Below are 16,175 nucleotides of genomic sequence, written 5' to 3' on the forward strand. Positions count from 1 at the left end.
TGGATTGTGATTCCAATAACACCTCAGAATAGAGAGTAAGGAGTCCTGTTGTATAAAGGGATATGATTTCAAATTTGAACCTGAGAAGTTGGATATGCCTGTGAGACAACCAAGTGAACATACCCAACAGGTGGTAGAAATATTGATAGGGAACCCCAAAGAGAGTAGGGTTGGCAAAAATAGACTTGGAGTTCATCAGTCTATAGATAATGGAAACCAGGAATGTGAACGAAGACAGAGAAAGCATATAAAGTGAGGAGGAACTCAGAAACAAGACAGGGTTCTGGGTAAGAATAAAATGTACAGTGCAAACTAATGAGGGAGAACCTTAGAGGAGAACAAATGGGAAAAGTTCTAACATAAAAGAAGAAGGAAAGGGCAGTGGTCTGGATAACAGTGGAGGAAAGTTTTAATAAATGGATCAAGAATTCAGTACTGCACAAAGGTGGTTCCTCCCTTCTCTTTCTTTTCCTTTGCAATCTTCTCTATTGCTGGAGCGCTAAGAAGCACTTCTTTAGAGAAAAGTTAACCATGCATCAATATCTTTAATTTTATAATTGCATTTCTGTATTTAATTCTTCAATCAACTAGCATTTACTTTGAGGTAAAATGTGACATCCAGGTTTAAGTTATGGCCTCTCCCACCCAGAAGTCAATTTATCTTAGACACTTCTTATTTTCAGACTGGTTCTGTCTCAACTGTTCTGCCTCACGCATCTCACTTATTCCTACCCAATGACAACTACCATGACTAACTGAAGGTGGACTCTGGCCAACTTCATAACACAAGATTCATGCCTCCTGCCTCAGGCTTCCTTATTAATGCAGAGGAGTGAGAGGTCACCATTCTTGTTTGGCACCAAGATGTGTGCATGGGGGTGGCTGGGAGGAATTAATTTCCTTGGGGTCCATCTTTGACCAAAGGCAGATGGGGATTGAAAATTAACTCATCTGCCTTCTGACCTCAGGAGTTTTTTGAGAAGCAGTTGTTTATACAGTGGTACCTCGGTACTCGTTGCTAATTGGTTCTGGGAGATGTGACGAGTAGCAAAAATGACAACTACCAACCAATTTTTCCCATAAGGAATAATGTAAATAAATTTAATGTATTCCCAAATCAAAGACAATGCACATTTTTAAGGCAATATGTAAAAAGATATAGTTGTATATCATTACATGGAAATAAACCTAAAAATTAATAAATACTTCGATAAAATTAAAAAAAAAAAAAAACCTTCGCTTTACCTGTACTGAGAAGAGCCCATGGCCTAATGGGATGGTGGGAGGAGAGTGGTGAGGAGGAGAACATCGGGCACTTGCACTTCAGGTGTTCTTTCTCTTTTCTGCCTTTTTTCAACTTGCACCACAGTCTCTGACACACTTTGTCACCCTCTCTAAAAACTTATCCAATGAGGATTGCTTTTGTCTTCTTTTCAGAATTCCTTGATGATGTGAAATTCTTTGGTCATTCAATAAATTCATGTTTATGCTTGTCAGAGCTTTGTTCAGATGGTAATTCTCCACAAAGTTTTGAACTTCTGCCAATATTGCACACATTTCTTTTATTAAGGAAATAGGGACATCCTCCCTTATCTACTCCTCATCTGAAGAAATCTCTTCAGGCACCTCTTGTTGCCGCATCTCCAAGCCTGGAGGGTGGGCAGGTGTATTGTCCAAAAGTAGGAGAGCTGGCAAATCTGTAGTTCCTGCAGCTCCTCAGTGCTGAACTCTTCATGATGTTCCTCCATTAACTCCTCAGCAGCAGCAGCTTCGACCTCCAGACCCATGGATTGGCCCAAAGACACAATGTCCTGCATAACTGTACCCTCTTCACCTGCAGGCTTAGGGTCAGCCTCAAACCCTTTGAAGTCTCTCTGAGTCATCACTTCTGGCCACAGATTCTTCCATGTCAAATTCATTGGCCTGTAAGAGACTTCGTTCCAGGCCTTATCAATAAGGTTAAGGCATTGAAGGATACTGAAAGGCTTCTTCCAGAATTCTGTGAGGGTCAACTGGGTGTCAGAGGTGATCTCAAAGCACTTCTGGAAAAGTGCCTTGGTGTACAACTTTTTGAAGTTTGCAATGACTTGCTGGTTCATGGGCTGAATGAGAGGAATGGTGTTGGGGGGCAGGAACCTTACAGTGATGAAGCTGAGCTCCTCCAGTAAGTCATCCTTCAAGCCTGGAGGGTGGGCAGGTGCATTGTCCAAAAGTAGGAGAGCTGGCAAATCTTTCTCCAGCAAATATTTCTTCTCTGAGGGGCCAGACACTTCATTTATGCACTTGGTGAAAAACTGCCTTGTGACCCAAGCTTTGCTGTTTTCCCTCCATATCACATGGAGTTTGTTTTTTATGACATGCTCCTTGAAAACTTGTAGGTTTTCACTACGATAGACTAGTAGAGGCCTGAGTTTTGAATCCTCATTCACATTCACACACAGTAGAGTGATCCTGTCCTTCATTGGTTTGTGGCCTGGTAATGCCTTCTCCTCTTTTGTGATGTAGGTTTTACTTGGCATTTTTTCCCAAACAATGTCCAGTCTCATCACAGTTTAAAACTTGGTGGGGAATAAAACCCTCAGCCTCTGTGTAGTCTTGAAATTCACTGACAAATTCATCAACAGCCTTTTTATTAGTACTCACTGCCTTGCCATTCCTCACAACACTATGGATGCCTGTCCTGTCTTTAAAATTATCAAACCAGACATGACTGGCCTTAAAAACTTCAACACTTTCCTTGCTCAGTCCTGGTTTGTTTTTCAAAAGATCAGCATGTAATACTTTCTCTTTTTCACATGTCATGGCTTCCAAAACACTGTTCCCCACTAACTGCTTCTTGTTTACCCAAATTAATAACAGCTTTTCAACTTCCTCGAGTGTTTGGGAATGCTGATTAGTTACTGCTTTAACTCCTTTTGCAACATCAGCCTTGTTTTTAATTGCTTCCTTATTCTTAATGGTGGTGGAGACTTGTTCTAGGTATGCTGTATTCCCTAGCAAGATCAGTAATGCGAATACCACTCTCATATTTGCCTATTCTTTCTTTTTTTCTTTTCTTCTTTTTTTTTTTTGCTCAATGGTGATGTGAAGTAATTTTCTTTTCTGCTCAGAGCTATCACTGCTCATTTCCTTAGGACCCATGATGAGGAAAAAAGCACAAAAATACACAAAATAACCACAGAAGCTAAGATAAGACCGCAAGGGGATGTGCACAAGGCAAGAGCTACTGCATGACCCTTTGTTTCAGCTAGAAAGGGTAGTGAGTCACAAGGCAAGCGACACCGACAAGTTCTAGTTTGCACATCGAGTACCAAATGGAGTACTGGGGCAAAATTTTTGCATCAAAATGTGTTGAGTACCAGATTCGATGAGTTTCAAAGCAGTCACTTCTAAGGTATGACTGTACTTTCAGAAAATGGTCTTGAGAGATGGAGCAACCAGTCACCTCCATCAGGTATTCCTTGCATCCTTCATTGGCTTTCCCCTTTCCTTGCCTCATTTCCTTTTCCCTCACTCCTGCTGCTGGGATTATACTTCTTGATAAAGGGGGAAGCACTTAGCATGGTAGCCTTTGCCTTGGGTCTGCTGTCTGTGGTCCTAAAGCTAAGATACTACTGAAAAATAACAAACACAAATACAAACACACATTAAACAAAAATATTTAAAAGCCCATTCTTTTATAATCTTTTATATGTAAATCTGTAACTGAGAAGTTAAGAATTAACAAATGATCATGAGAAAATGAGAAACCAGATCACCTCTTTGAAACATGCTCCACAAATTACAAAATTGTTTCAGCCAACATTATCCCACTAGCCATTTCCAGGTGAATAAGAGAAAATAAAGAATTATTTGAGGTTTAAGGGGCTGTACTGAAAATTGCTTTGTAGAATGTTGATGGTTCGCTGTGTTTCCTTCCTTGCAACTAACTCCCCACTGGGAAAAGAGGAAGATTAACTCAAATGAAAGGAATTTTGAGAGAATATTTTGGAGAACTTGACATGGGCGCACTGGAGTTGAGGGATGCTGGGACAGGCATCTGACTCATACCAGAAAAGTGTAAAAGAGATACCAGAAAAGTGGTAGAACATCAGTGCAGCCAGGTAGGATGGCTTTCATGTGAGTAAACTCTGCGTGGTGGAACAAAGTCATGTGTGTGTATTTCTGGGCAGCTGGCTGTAAGCCTTTAAAGCCCTTTAGGGATATTCTTGTTAGGAAAACAAAAGGAGACAGGAGATGTATTTGCAAAGACAGGAAGCAGAGGGAGTAGTTACAGGCAGCTGGCATGGTCCATGCAAGAGATCTACTTTGGAGAGCTCCAGCAGGAGATCTTTGAGGGTTCTCAAAAGAACACTCAAAGGATCTTCCAAAACAAGGAAGTTCAATTAAATAGGCTAATGTACTTCAGGTTAAAGTTCTTCTAATCCTTTGTTACTTCATGAATATGTGACAGTGGGACTCAGGCTGTGGTGGTTGCAAGTTGCAGGACACACCGGAGCTACTAAGGGGGAACAAGGTGGATCGAGGTAAGGTGCTGCTTCAAGCAGCGCCTGATGGTTGGCTCTGGAGAACAGGTGGAGGATTGTTTCCTCTGCCCAAATTTATAGTTCTGGTGATCAGGACTTTCTTATACTATATATGGCCGCCTCCTCAGGAAGAAAAATCTAGTCCCATGAGCCCTAGGTCAAATTGAAGCCAGCTCTCTGCCACCTCATGAACCCAAGACCTCATGAACCCAGAACATACAGCTTTTGTTGCCCCATCTCTCATCCACATGTACCCATAACCACCACTAGAGCAAGGCCATGGCCTCTTACTATGCCTAGGGCAAACTCCTTGAGATTCCAACGTGGATTACCCATCTCTGGGATGTTATTCTCAGTGATTCCATAGTAACTTCCCACCTCTGTCCTAAAATGTAGAACCAGCTCTCTCACTCAAGATGAAAGGGGGAACCCCACTTGCTCAATCTCTTGTAGGCAACTAGGCAGGAAGGATGCCCACTACATGTGAGCCCCAGGGGGCCACAGTTCTATGCTTAGTGCAATGATAAATGAGTGGAATATTCCAGGTGGGGGAAGGAAAGAGGTATAAGTGAGTAGAGGAGGAATTTGACAAACTCTCTTCTTGAAACTTGAAATAATAACTATTGTGAAATACTGTTCTATGTGGCTAAATTATTTTTCATTGACTTAATTCTAGCATTCGCTCTTTCAAGTAATGCAAATTACACCATTCACCACATTTTTGGGGGATCCTCTGGTGGTCACTCATTTTTATTGAAGTATCAGTCAGACTTATTTATCTTCTTCCTGCTCTGCTGTCTCTCAGGGAACTGAAGACAAGGCACCACTTTTTTTTTTTCCTTCAGGAAGTTAATAATAGATTTAAAGTGAATACAACACATATGTGAACAAAAATATTAGCAATTAAAATATACATGCTAATAAATTACTCCATTGTGCAGTGCACAAAATTGGGGATTTTATAGTATTCATTCGTTTGTTCTTTAAACACATATTTACCAAGTATCCATTATGTGATAGCATTAATTTTGCTGCTGAGGAGTTTTTTTTTCATTATTGTTTCTGTTTTTGTTTTTTCCATGCATGTCTTTATTTTATTACTCATACACCCATACATTGGATAAAGGGGGTGTTAGTCACAAGGTTTATACAATCATAGGGTCACAAGATGAAGGCTACGTAGTTATACAATCACTATCAAAGATCAAGCCTACTGGATTACAGTTAACAATTTCAGGTGTTCCCTTCTGGCTATTCTAATACACTAGAAACTGAGAAGTATCTGCATAATGAGTCAGTAGTCATAATAATTTGTTAAATCCTAATTTCTCAGTTACCTCCCTCTCATTGGATCATTCTTTCAATTTTCAGGGATATCTGGGCAATGACCATTCTAACTTCTTCAAGCTGAAAAGGATTGCTGACATTATAGGGTAGAGGAATGGAACTGGTTGATGTTCTTGGAGAGACTTGTACCTCTGGGTTTCAGGGCTTATCTGGCATAGGAGTCATGTGGAGACTTTAAGTTTCTACAAAAATAAACTTAGGTAAAACTTTAATAGAGTCTTAGATAGAGCCCAGGATATTCTTTAGGGTTTTCAGGAATACTGTTGGTTGGGGCTTGGGACACTGTGGCAATTTGTAATATCTGGCTGAGGCTTGCATAAGAGTAACCTCCAAAATGATCTCTTGACTCTATTTGAAATCTCTTAGCCAATGAAACTTTATTTTGTTTCATTTCTCTTCCCCCTTTTGGTCAGGAAGGTATTGTTGATCCACAATGCCATGGCCAGGCTTACCCCCAGGAGTCATGTCCCACATTGCCAGGGAGACTTAAAACCCCGGGAGTCATATCCCACGTAGAGGGGAGAGTAGTGAGTTTATTTGCAGAGTTTGGCTTAGAGAGAGAGGCCACATCTGAGCAATAGACGAGGTCCTCTGGGGATGAATCTTGGGCATAATTATAAATAGGCTAGCTTCACCATTACAGAAATAAGTTTCAAAAGGGCAAGCCTCAAGATCAAAGTCTTGGCTTATTAAATTGGAGCCCCTAATACTTGAGAGAATATCAGGAATTCCCCAGGTGGGGAAGTTTAATAGTTCTACATTTTTTCTCCAGTCCCTCAGGGACTTTGCAAATACTTTTTTATTTTCTGCCCCAAATGCTGTGGAATGTATTGGGTATTAAGATAACCTGTACGGAATAACAAGACCTTATTCCCTATTCTAGGTTCCATGTAATTAGATTATTTAAATAAACTTACTAGACAGGTGAAATCAGATAGTGTACTACAGAAAAGTTAAACATCTCTTCCTTTGGTCTCACATTGATGTTGAAGTTTTAAAATACAGACAATAGCATCTTTTTGCCCTGTATTCCAATTTACCTTAGTCCTAACCAGATCAGCTTTATTCATATCTGTCATTGAAGTCTGATCTCTTTTTCAGCTTTTTAAACAATTGTTGTATGGGGTAATGCTGACTTTCAGAGCTGCAGAACTCTAGCTCTAAGTCTCAGGTGTCACACAGATACATAAAGTTCCAGGGAGCTACCAAGTTATACACATTCATCATTACAATTGCATGAAACTGATTTATTACTTATAAATGTCCTTGCTTATGAAAATGAAATTCTTTTGCTGTAGAATATGTACATAAAGATGTTTCTAAGCGACTGCATTTTTTTAAAAAATCAATGCTACTAACCTTGGCTTTTATTTGAGGCATTTGCTGAAGCTATAGCTTTCATACTATTTGCAAGGCATGTAGAATTGAAGTATCAGTGATGCTTTTTATAGTATAGCTATTTTGCCCTTAAATAGCACCAGTTTAAACGTGTATTACTATATTAGGTGGATTTAGTTTCTCAAGTCATTATTTGAAATTCTTTGCTAGTATTGCTGAATTGTTATTTGCACAGTAATAGCCTAGCCCACACCTATCTCTGAACTTCAAAATGTTCTTTTTGTTTTTGTTTTGCCAATTTATAACCCACACAGAGCAAGGTAAAAGGTTAATGGCAAAAAAGCTGATTTGATGCAGCCCCTGATCCCTTTGACTTGGTGAGAAAAATATTTTAAATGAACCAAAAAAGATTTTTTTTTAGAATTATAAACTAAAAATCTCCTAGTAGCTCAATACCCCTCATAAAACTATTCCAACTTGGGTTGGACCTTGAATCTAAGCTTTATTGAATCCAAAGCCCTCCAAGAGATTTCTCTGAGTTCTTAGGGCTTATTTCTTTACCTGACACTTTTGCATTTGCAAGAACTTACTTGCCTTTGCCTTACATCAGGGTGACTGTAAAGTCCAGGCACTTCATTGGCTTCACAATCACCAGACTGATGAACTTTGTGAATTTTGAAGACTGTCATGGCAAGGGGTCACCTTGCACGGTGGTAAGCCTCCCAGTCCCGGGCGGGCAGCCTTCCCAAATCTTTCTCTCTTCCTCTGTCACAGGAGTGACAAACAATTCTTGGGGGTGTCACCCTGAAATAGTTCCATCCACGTTCAGAAGTCCAGAGTCTGCATCAATACTTTCACTTCCGAGGAGGTGTTCTGGTGAATAAATCTTTCATCATTTCATTACAGTAAAAACTTAGGGAAGATTTTGTTTTCTTTGTTGTAGTAGTAGAAGTTGTTGTTACTGAGATTGGGTAGGGGCTAACTTTTTTATTGGGCTGCTAAGAAATCAATCTCTTCTTATATAAAGGCAAAGATACCCTGGAAGATGGAAAGGGGTGTGTAAGTGGATTTCTCCTCCATTGGGCAAGACTGTCATAACTAGTGAATGAAAGTGCCCATGAGACCACAGACAGCAGAGCCAGTGCAGGATAACTTCAGATACACCTAACAAAAAAGAGAATAAATGGAAGATGGGAGAGTATACAGAATAAAAGCAAGCACATTCTTCTTTCTGAATTGAGCTGAGAAAACAGGATTTGCAACCTATAAACTTAAATGTTATAAATCTTACAAAGGAGGGGGGAAACATCAAAAATCTTTTGAATTTAATTATTACTTTAATATCAGAATATTTTTGTGGCCACAACATCATGTGTAGGCTAATAGCAAATAGAAGTTTTCAATAGATAAAATGGATTTGAATTTTGTTTAGAGATAATTGTTGAATTTATTTGTTTTTCACTGAACTTGGAAATATTTTGTGCCAGATATTGGGTTTTATGCTTTATGTGGATTTTGTCATTTAATTCTCACAGCAAACTTTTAAGAAGTAGGTGCCGTTTCTATCTCATTTAACAATAAGGAAAGGGAACCACAGAGAAGTTAGTAACTGACCTAAGATCACACAGCCAGAAAGTGCAAAGCAGGAATCATACCCATAACCTCAAGGTGGCTTCAACCATCTTAGCCAAGATATTAAGAGTCACAGTGATTTACGTAACTTTGAATTGTGTTGGTGAGCATTCGAATGCTAATGCAATATTAATCAATAAGAAATTTATCTCTAAGAAAACAATTCCAAATAATTATTTAATAATCTTTAATATTCAAATATTACATCAAGGAACAGATATATGATTGGCTTTCAAATTTCATTGATTGATTTGATAAAATATTTTGCATTACATGTTGCTATACCATGGACCAATGCAATGTCTCTTACTCATACATGAGTACAGTCAGTACAGGAGACAATGTGGAATTTGGAACAACTAAGGTATTAAATATCTTAGTCACTTAGTATATATTTTGCTAAAACATTATTTTTGTATCATTTGAGTTTGTTCCTTAGAAATTGCTGTCTCCTCTTAAAATGTAGACTGCAAATTCAATTTCAGAAGGAACATCGTGAAACAATGAACAATTAAAGGAGAAAATAAATGACACTTCCCTTTCGATATGACTATCTACTTAAAAAGAGATTCAGAAATATATTTTAATTGTTCAATGTTTTGTATTAAACTGTTTAGCCAATATTTTCTTTCTGAAAAATCAGAGTAATGTTTATTCTGTTGGACATTGGAAACATCTAATTTAATGGCACAGTTTAAATGAATTCTAATGACTACGTTGTCCTCATTTATGTTACCTCTAACAATTGGTATGAAAACTTTCACAGCCAGAGAGGCAGCCTTGTCATTCATTGGTGTTGTTGAGAAGCATAAATAATCACTATGTGACATGTTGACACAAAGGTTTACTTAGTAATGTTTGCATTCTGACATTGACAGAATATGTGAGGACAAATATCTCATCAACAGCAACTCTAGCCTCGCAGAATGCAAAAAAGTATATGCAGTTTCCTGATAGGTAGGACTGGATTTTGACCTACCTGTTCCATCTTTCTTGTTTTCCCCCCACACGTCTCTAATTGTTACATCCCTATTATTTGGTTCTACTAAAAGGAAGTTATAAAAGGACTCCCCCTCTACATATGGGGAACATTAATTCACCGTTTTGTAATTTCCCAGCATGTTCTTATTCCTTTTTTGGTCTTTTCCGCTTAATGCAAAATAAAGACAATAGAGAAATCTAAATGTTGAAGAGCAGGCATCTTCTTTATGTTTGTTATACGTATAATAGAGTAGAACAGGCATCCACTTTCTCTAATGGAGAAATTTTCTCATTTTTTAAAATTCTGTCAATCATTTACACTCAGACAGGAGAACAGACTTTCAAATTAGTAGAGATGAGAAAAAGAAAGGAGCAGCTTTAGAAAACTATTCAAAATTAATTATTACTTCAATATCAATGTTGCTAGATGCACAGCATCATGTATGGAGTCATATTAAATAGTTGGAAGCTCCCTATAAATGAATTGGATACAGTTTTGAAAATATATTTGCGACTTACTCAACTTGAAATTTGAGTTCCTTAAGCACCAGTCTTTATAAATAGGAGGAAGTTCCCCCAAACAAGGATGTTGGAGTTTTAATGACTTCCCACTCCATCCCTAAACTAATCCCCAGGCCTCTTGTTATTTCATGGGGAATATAAAGATGATGGGCAGACCACTGGGTGATCACTAAAGTGCATAAGTTTACTCTGTAATTTTATGAGTGAACTAGAAGCAGGTATCTTCCTGAGTAAATTGATAAATGAAAATTATTGAGAATTTTCTGAGTAAAAATCTGGGAGGAATTCTAGAAATGATTGTTGAAAAAAGTGACATCCTAGATTCCAGTGGCTCTTGTCTTTATTTCTGTGTCTTCTTCACCTCTCCCCTCTCCAAATAAACCTATTATATAATGGCCAATGGCCAGCTTTCCTGATGCCAGCTTGGCTTTCTATTATTGCAGCCACGCAGGCTCTTCAGTGGTGTGCTCTTCCACTGTCTTATGGGGAGTCAGTTGGGGGTTGAATTGTGTTCCCTAATAGGACGTACTCAGGTTGTATTCCCTTATTTGACCTTATTTGGAAATAGGATCTTTGAAGATGTTATTCATTAAGATGAGGCCAAACTAAATTAGGTTTGGCTGTAATCCTATTTGACTGGTGTCCTCATAAGAAGGAGAGAATTGGAAACAGAGAGACGGAAAGAAAGCCATGTGATAACTGCCATGGACTGGCAAACAGGAGATAGAAGACAGGAAAGAGGCATGGAACCAATTCTTCAGAGGAAGCATGACCCTGACAACATGTAGATTTTAGACTTCTAGCCTCCAGAACTGTATTACTATGTCTCGAGACCTTCTCTCCCTCCCTTCCTTACTTCCTCCCTCCCTCCCTCTCTTCCTTCCTCCCTCCCTCCCTCCCTCTCTTCCTTCCTTCCTCCCTTCCTTCTTTTGTCCATTCATTTGTTAAATTCAGGAATGTATGATATACCCTGGTGAGAGGGATTATGAAAGCAGAATTTCTGTGTGCACATCCACAGGAGCAGTAGAAATATTATTAGTGAAAAAACTTAAAACATTTATAGGCTTTACAATTCAGTGGCCCCAGCTTCCTCTATTCATGTTCATTATTTATGACTGTGTGGGTGGTAGAATTAGCTTAAACTGTAGTCAGCTCACAATGTGTCCTGCTTTGCCCAGGTGCTTTTTCACTGAGCAGAAGATCGTTCTTTCACCAAATGTTTGTTTCCACTCATGTTGGACTCTGGTGATTTGTAAGAATGCAGGGGACTGGACTTTACTAATCCCATCTGTCTCTCTGGCTCCAAAGGATGAGGGCTTTCCCGACTGGGAAGGAAAATTGGTGGTTCTTCTCTGTGTGACATTTCCTAGGGAAGTTCTATCAATAGGCATGCAGTTCCCATAGATCCATGTTTCTCAACCCTAGCTGTGCTGTCAGAATCACCGGGGACACTTCTGAAAAATACTGATGCCTGGGCCCTACCTCCAGAGAATTTAGTGTAATTGCTGTAATTGGTCTGGGGTGGAATCCCAAGGTGATTGTATTGAATGCTGGGAACCATAAACAGAGTAAAGAAATTTCACAAAATTCCATTCACCTCTTTCTCTTCCTTTCTTACCTGAATTACCTGCCATGAAATGTCAGTTGAGTTCTGTTTTCCATCCATTTCTCACCAGGGTCTTTCTTGCATTACTGGTTTCTCCTTTTTTCCCCCTCCTCTGTCCTATGGCCCAACTGCTCCATTACTCCACTCTTTCATGCAGTCTTAATAGATCCTCAGCGTTGAAGGATGCTAAAAGAAGTTAAATAGATATATTCCTAACCTCTAGCCAACTATTATGAAAGCCAAGATCAACATGACCTTGGATCATATTTTCCAAAAAGAGATTCACGTGGTTGTATCATGACAGAACTGAAGATTTATGCATACACTCATTCAGTTCGTTAAACTATAGTGGTGTTCCTGGATATTTGCAACATAACTTCTGGAAAGACACTGATGAATTCCATTTCTCTACTCTGTGTGACAGCTATGGAGGAGTGCTGCTCCATCTCCCTTCAGGAGAAATTTGCCATTTAGTTACAAGGAGTGCAGTTATCTGACAACTTCCAACTTCAACACTTTTAGGATCTGACCCAACATTGAGCTGGAGTCATGCTCTTCTGAGGACAGCCCATGGACAACGACAGCCCAATGAGGCCATTATGGCCAGCACATTTCTGACCAATGTGGTACTACTCTAACAGGCAACTTGCGCTCCCGAGCCCCACAGTGGGTTGGCCAAGACTATCAGATCTGCATGGCAGTCTGAGTCTCTTCCTACTCAATTCTTCTTCCTCCCACTTTTCCTCTCACTGGTGCCAGATCTGTATCATAGTCTGGAGGCTCTCTACTCCATCCTGTTCTTTCCCCTTTTATCTTTCACAGGCTTTACCTCTTGCCCTCCTAATTTAGTTTCAGTTTCTGCTTCCCAAAGGAACTGTACTGACACAATCTGTCTTAATTTTTTTAATATTTTAAAACATTATAAAATTAGCATCAGTATCGGAAATACACTAATACAGAAAATTAGAGGGAAAAATTCACTGTACCAATTTCTAAATGCTACTGTTTGTATTTTTTTCTTCAAGTATTTTAATAAGGTTCTGTATGATGAGTACAAGTTATTTCTCATCTTATTCCAATTATTTCAAAACCTTACCACATGAAGTCTTGTCATTCAAAATTTATCTTCAGAGTTCTAAAATAAAGTAGTTTGGGCAGAGGTAATCTAATGCCAAACAAAATGTAAGTGATTACAACTTGATAGATTTGGAAAATCTCCATTAGTTACAGCAGTATTTCCTAAAGGGACTTGTTCCTCTGAATGTTAATAAAGCAGATCTCTTCATTTTTAGGGGTGAACGCATTGAATTAATTATAATTATTTATGTGTTTTGTTAGCATGATGTTTTCACCATTTCTGACATGCACAACCCTTCGCATAGTGCCAGGCTGGTGGTTCGTGCATTTTAAGCATCTACTGTATTGAACTAAGATTCACTTATGCACATATTTTGGCATTTGGGACTTCACTGGTGTTCTGAGAGGGGAAATCTTCATAAGTATAACTTCATCTGGGTAAGGATGGGAAATTATTATTTTTCCTTGACGTCTTGCCAACAAGCCCTTGGGTATGAAATAACAATTATTTCCTTTTAAAGGGATGCTGAGTTTTGCAGGACTTTCTTTATAAGTTCTTATTCTTTTTTAAGCTGGAGAACCCTCATGTATGGCTTTGGAGAAAAGAGTGGGTTTAAGTCGAAAGCATTTCAAAATTAAATGGCCTCCAAGTGACAGTGGTGCTTTGCCTTTCTCTGAATCCTTAGGCTGAAGCCAGGGTTTGGAGCCAAGATTAAGGGCTTGATGAGTCATGGTGTGGCAAATGCCTCCGTTCACAAGTCTGTGCAATCAAATCTCAAACTGATTTCTCCTTTTCATTTTTTTCTTTCTTTTTTTGGCAAGAGAGAAAATAACTTCAGTATTCTTTTTTAGAAGGGTAAAAAAAGGAACACTATTCTGTTGCTCTGAATTGCATATAGAATTTCAAAGAGTGACCTCTTCCCAGATATAGCAAAAGTTACGGTGGCAATGGGAATGTGTCACCTTTTGAAGCATAAGAGCTTCAGTTCCCCAGGTCTTCCCATCTTTTCATGGTATTTTTGGAGAATGGTAGGATTAGGAGTAAACGAGTATAAATATAGTACCCATTTTGCCTGAGACTGATTAATATTTCTGGCCATGCAGGCCAGTACATGGTACAAGTCACAGTGGCTATAAGTGAATGACAAGAAGACAGACTGCAGGTATACCAAGATGTTCAAAGCCTTGCTTTTTTCAGTTTGCCGATTAAGCCATTTTTTAGAATCTGGACTTCTTAGGGGCAGAGAATTTTTTTCCTTTTATTTTAGATATACTCTTTTCCCCACACTGTTCAGTTACATAATAGGGTAAGTGCATGTGCAAAGTCATGCCTATTTAGTATAAAATACTAAATTTTGTAAGTTATAGTTATTCCTGATATTACTAATTTTGGACACAGCAAATAAGACATTGCCAGAAGCACTTTCTGGGCAGAATAAATATGTAGCCTGTTCTTGGCTGAGTTTGTTGTTAAAGATAGCTTTTGATTTTCCCCTCATGAACTGCATGGTAATTTGCTCACAATTTACTACCCTATCTTTAAATGTTGGACTTCAAATGAGTGTGTATTCTGCAGTTAGATTTTCCAGATTTCCTTGATTCTGTGGCTTGGGATGAAATTGCATGCCTCTCCCACCTTTGACCCATTCTGCTGTGTTTCACTTTAGCTCATCAGGCAGCACCTGATTAGGTGGCCTTCTGTCATCCATTCCACACACATCCCACCTTGTGGTGCTGAAGGACACATGCCTGGCCTTGGCACTGTGGGGCTGGCCGCCCTCCAGAAGCCCACAAAGGAAGCAGCTGTCCTGACAGGGGAATATCAGATTGGTTCATTGGTAAACATTTTGAAGGAGTTGGGTGCAATGTCACGACTAGGTCAAAGAGTCAGTCTCTTTTAAAATGTGACACGATGGCATCCTAAAAAATATTTAATTTATCAGGCAGTTGTCTCTAAAAGAATAGAGCCTTGGAAATGAGCAGACGCATTTTGGAATCCCCATTCCACTGTCTTACTAGCTCTATAATATGAACACTAACTCTAAAATTTTAAACATGGTGCCAGACACATTAAAGTTGGCTCTTAATAAATGCCAGTTTTCTCTAAAACTTCATTAAATTGTTACCACCTGCAAGACTAAGTTGGATGCATGGAGTACTGGATGATGTCATATACCCAGAGGTGGATGCTCAGGATGTTTGCCCTTTTGTAAAGGGGAAATCTATGTGAAATATAAGTTGAAATGCAAGCTAGAAACTGAAAAATGCCACGTTGCAAATCCAGAGAAATGAGTTCAGAGAAGTGAAAGATTGCTGTTAGTGGAAGGTTAAGGGAAGGCTTTATGGAAGAAATGCTATATGAAGAATTTCTCCCATCTTCTTACATACCAATATCTATGACTTGGACTTTGCAGGAATAGGAACAGGGTATTCTAAATTCTGGGAAATAAGGTGAGCAAATGAAGTTAATGGAGGGCATTTTTGGAGAATTGCCATCAAAGTTGGCTAGAGCAGAGCGCACATTAAAGGGAAGGCAGGAGATAATTTTGGAAAGGTAGTTGAGGCCATATTTTGGAAGGCCTTAAATGTCCACCTAATGAAGTAGCATGATGCATGGGGTAGTAGAAGGAAGCCCTGGTGTGATTGTTTGGCTATATTATGTCCCACCAAAAGCCATATTCTTTGATTCAATCTTGTGGGGGCAGATGTATTAGTGTTGATTAGATTGGAATCCTTTGATTGAGTGTTTCTATGGAGATGTGACTCAATCAACTGTGAGTGAAATGTTTGATTGGCTAATTTCCATGGAGGTGTTACCCCACCCATTCAGGGTGGGTGTTAATTGGATCACTGGAGTCATATAAAGGAATTCACAGACAGAAGGACCTCAGAGCAACTGAGAGTGACATTTTGAAGAGGAGCTGCAGCTAAGAGAGGACAAAACGCCCCAAGAGTAACATTTTGGAGAATGCCATTTTGAAACACAACCTGGGAGCAAGCTGACACCAGCCTCATGCCTTCTGAGCTAACAGGTTTTCCGAATGATGATAGTCTTTCTCCAGTGAAGGTACTCAATTGTTGCTGCCTTACCTTGGACACTTTATGACCTTAAGACTGTAACTGTGTAACCAAATAAACTCCCTTTA

Source organism: Choloepus didactylus, chromosome 9 (genome assembly GCF_015220235.1).
Source record: "Choloepus didactylus isolate mChoDid1 chromosome 9, mChoDid1.pri, whole genome shotgun sequence".
NCBI lineage: Eukaryota > Metazoa > Chordata > Mammalia > Pilosa > Megalonychidae > Choloepus > Choloepus didactylus.